The sequence below is a fragment of the Aedes aegypti genome, chromosome 3, assembly GCF_002204515.2.
Source record: "Aedes aegypti strain LVP_AGWG chromosome 3, AaegL5.0 Primary Assembly, whole genome shotgun sequence".
Classification (NCBI taxonomy): Eukaryota; Metazoa; Arthropoda; class Insecta; order Diptera; family Culicidae; genus Aedes; species Aedes aegypti.
This window is the reverse complement of record NC_035109.1, coordinates 229,926,811-229,931,040: the sequence shown is the minus strand read 5'-3', so window position 1 is coordinate 229,931,040 and position 4,230 is coordinate 229,926,811. Positions and strand designations below refer to the sequence as shown.

General features: G+C 34.4%; 1 long non-coding RNA gene across 1 annotated transcript; it reads right to left on the bottom strand.

Moving 5' to 3' along the window:
* Nucleotides 1–1,002: 1,002 nt before the first annotated feature.
* On the bottom strand, nucleotides 1,003–2,573 carry LOC110678784. Its single transcript, XR_002501937.1, has 2 exons — nucleotides 2,018–2,573; nucleotides 1,003–1,953 (listed from the first exon to the last, which is right to left on the bottom strand). It is a non-coding gene; the product is annotated as an uncharacterized LOC110678784 (long non-coding RNA).
* Between the last annotated feature and the right edge of the window lie 1,657 nt (nucleotides 2,574–4,230).

Sequence of the window (4,230 nt, the reverse complement as noted above, 5' to 3'; positions counted from 1 at the left end):
GATGGCTTTGGTTTCGGACGGCATCTTCTCTCGGTCGCTTGATAGTTTGATTTGAGCGAACCACGACAAACGGGGGGTCTTTCGCTGTCAATGTCTGTGCCTAAGAAGCACGCCCGGTCAGAGCAAGCCTATCTGGTGCCAGCTGAGATGCGTTCCAAGCGGAGAGTGAAGAGCAAATGACGTCAATTTTTCTCTAGCACCCCTACTTTTGGAATCACCGTTCTCTTTTAAAACAGTTATTAAAATATTTGAGCAGGTATGTGGGATTCAGTAAGTAAACGACATGACCCTTTTATGCCTTGTGTTTTGAATTTCGTTTAGCCAGCCAACAGTTATAAGACTTTAAAATATTTAATGCCAACGTAACGCTCTTGGTTTTTAAATTCCAATTTCACTTCTGTATAGAGAATTATTATTTTAGTATCAAACTGAGCGGCATAATAAATGCAAACGCATTCAGTTTCCGGTGGTTAGTGCCTGTGCTTTTATTTTTCATGAGCCGCAAGGTGGAACTTTCCTCGAGATCGTGTACGACTATGACAAAATCCAGGATCAGCAATTGGTATTTGTTGATTTGTCGCGGGTTACTTCACTATAAGGACTATTTTTGACAAACTTTACCAATTCTTTCAAGTTTCATCACGCCTAAAGCAGCAATTCTCCCAAGATGGTTGACTTGAGGAACGAGCTGCAGCGCTTGGGCAATCATCGATTACGGACGCTTGGAGACGAGCTGCGTGAAACACTGGATCATTGCGGCCCTGCCTGCACATTGATGAGTATCAAAGTACAGAGCCTAAATGCTCATGCAATGGATATTGCTACAGACCTAATTCTGACCAGTGTAGAATTCCTTGCACTGAGTGAGACTTGGCTAGAGGATCACTCCTCCGTCGACCTTGCTGACTATAGCTGCATAACCAGTTCAAACGCCCAGGCGTGAGAGCTGAAGGTGTGGCGATTTACCAGAAGGATACGTATTTCAATAAAAATAAACCGTCATATTTGATTTTAATTTATCTTTTATTATCATTTTAAACTAGTTTACAAAAGTTTTACATTCTTCTTTGTAGAATCATTTTGTTTAACAGGGTTTCAAAAAAATTGAAATAGAATTTGAAAGAAATTACAGTGTGTTATCTTAGACATCAAGAAATACAGAGACTATTACCGCAAAAATAATATTCCGTAGTGATAATATCACGGATCAATTAGACACTTTTGTTAGCAAGAAGATAAATCCTCAAACATTTGTTTCTTTTTCCTTCGTATGATCGTGCAGACTTTTACAAATCGATAATTTGTAATGCATATTGTAATATTGTGAAATTTCAGTGTTTGTCGACCCATAGAGGATTATTGTCATAAATTTGTAATACATATTGTAATATTGTGAAATTACAGATACCTTGGTATTTTTGAAGTAAAAAAAATATTCCGTAGTGATAATATCACGATCCGAGAAGCTTTGTTGTTACCAGCTCTCTATAAAAAAAATTGAAATAGAATTTGAAAGAAATTTCAGTGCTTTACGCAAAATTAATAGAAATAGAACTTAAAAAGAAACTACAGTGGTGATTCATATTGTTTTGGCACTCATGCGACCTTTGGCCATATGATGACGACTTCTAAAATTTAGAATCATTGCTTAAAAATAATATTCCGTAGTAATAATATCACGTACTAAAAAGACTTTGTAAAACTCAAAAATGACATTCCGTAGTGATAATTTCACGCAATGAAAAGACATTGTTAAGCTCAAAAATAATATTCCGTAGTGATAATATCACGGTAAGAAAGCCTTCGTCATTAAATCGCTTTCACAAAAAAAAATGAAATAGAATTTGAAAGAAATTTGATTGGTTGGGTTCATTTAATTTTGCAAAAATAATAGAAATAGAACTTAAAAAGAAATAACAGTGCTGGTAGTCTTGATTTTTGCACTCATGCGACCTTTGGTCATATGATGACGACTTGATTGAAGAACTTTTATATAAAACTTTCGCACTCAAGCGACCTTTGGTCATATGATGACGACTGCTAAGCAGAACTTTTGAACTCAATCAATTTTGCAAATTGTAAGTCGTTTGTCTCATTTTGCTAGATAGTTTTTTTCTTTTATCGCAATTGCGTGTGACTGTCAAAGAGTGAACAACTTTGTGAGATTTAGCTGATATAAATAAACCATCAACAATTAAAAATTAAAGACAACACAAAAAAATTGAAATAGAATTTAAAAGAAATTACAAAAAGGTTGGATCTTGATTCTGCTTTCAAAAAAAATTGAAATAGAATTTGAAAGAAATTACAGTCGAGTTGGTATAACTGATTACCGCATACGAATAGGAAATAGAAAATATTGAGAAACTCAAGTGGTTGGTATTTTTTTCTGATACGAATAGGAAATAGAAAATATTGAGAAATTTCAGAGGTTTGATCTTGTTCTCATATGAATAGGAAATAGAAAATATTGAGAAATTCAAGTGGTTGGCTTGTTCTGATACGAATAGGAAATAGAAAATATTGAGAAATTACCGTGGATTGGATGTTTCATCTTGTTTCGTAAAAATAATAGAAATAGTAATTTCCGCACTCATGCGACCTTAGGTCATATGATGACGACTTGATTGAAGAACTATTATAAAAAACTTTCGCACTCATGCGACCTTTGGTCATGATACGAATAGCGACCATTCATGATACGAATAGGAAATGGAAAATATTAAGAAACTACTGTAGATTGAATGGTTCATCTTGGTTCGTAAAATAATAGAAATAGAACTTTAAAAAGAACTAACAATGCAGCTTCTTGTTTTCGTATACGAATTGCAAAGATACCAAGAAATGTTGATGGCCATTTTTCTTACCAGTCAAAGGAATTGAAAATAGAGAAATTGTAGCCGTTTGATGTTTTCACAAAATAACTTAAAAATAACTGAAAGACTTGTGAACATTGTTGCCGGATAGCCAGGAAGCACATCATGTCGTGGGGTAAGGGTTCTACTCCCGCTTCAGCCAGTCAAACTTTTCATCATGAATGTTTCTCGGATGTGCCACTGGAGCACGCTTGACCAATTGTCACAATTGGCTGGCTTCACTTTTTGTTGAATATCGCGTTTGCCAAGGATTCTGCACTACTACGTTGATCCAAAACACCATTCACCATGGTAAAACATTCAGGCTTATTGAATATAATGTTTAAATTCTATCACTGTAATTCTTGTGAAATCATGCATGGTGCCTGTAATAAAAAATAATAAGCTCATATATTTTGAATCATGTTGTGCATTTCTGCAACACTTCGTTAGTCTTTAATAGTACGGAAGAATTAGAACCGTTATTCACATTTCCACACTTATAAAAACCGCAGCGATTGTTGAGTGAAATCCATAAACCACCTTTACACACTTACCTCATATTGTCACATTGATGTTGATAATCTATTGGGTATTCATTTCAAATAATTCGCACCATTCAATCTTTTACTTCACTGATGTTAAAAGTCCCAGCTTCGTGGAAGTTCACTATAGTCAAATCACTTCATTTATGTATCCGCATCGCTTTCAAAACGTTATGATGATTAATCTGCTCACTTCTGGTGGTTTTAAAGTATTTAGGTATGAAGTGTTTGCCACAAAAGCCGTTTTATTCATGTCTACCCTATGGTGTACAAATTTGGGTACGAACGGATTGCTAACTCTCGATCGATGCCGCGCTTTAAACATTCTATTCAAGCAAAATAAAAAACAAATTAAGAGGTACCTAAACGCCTTTAAACACACACAAAAAAGGTTACGTTAAAGTGTTACTGGATTCGTTATCACAATGAATCGTATTTTATATAAAATTATCTCTGAAGTATGTTAAATAAATAAATATCCCAGTGAATGATTTTGGAGACAAAGACTAGACAAAATAGCAGTTTCAGTTTGTTTAATTTCACATTCAGTTAATGTGAATCTTGCATCTCAGGTGCTCTTTTGTTATGTTTTATCATATTTATTAACTTGATGCTTTCTATGCCGAATGTCCATTTTTGAATTCGTATGTCGTTTGTCAAGTATGAAGTACTGTGGCAAATTTTGGTTTTAAGATGTCTTGTTAAATTCAGAACAAATGTTTAAAGTATCATGAAGGTTCGAGCGTTCGAATGCTTAAAATATTATAAAGATAGGCAAAGATTTGGATAAGTTATAGCTATTTGTTGCTTTCAGATCTGAAAATTGTAAC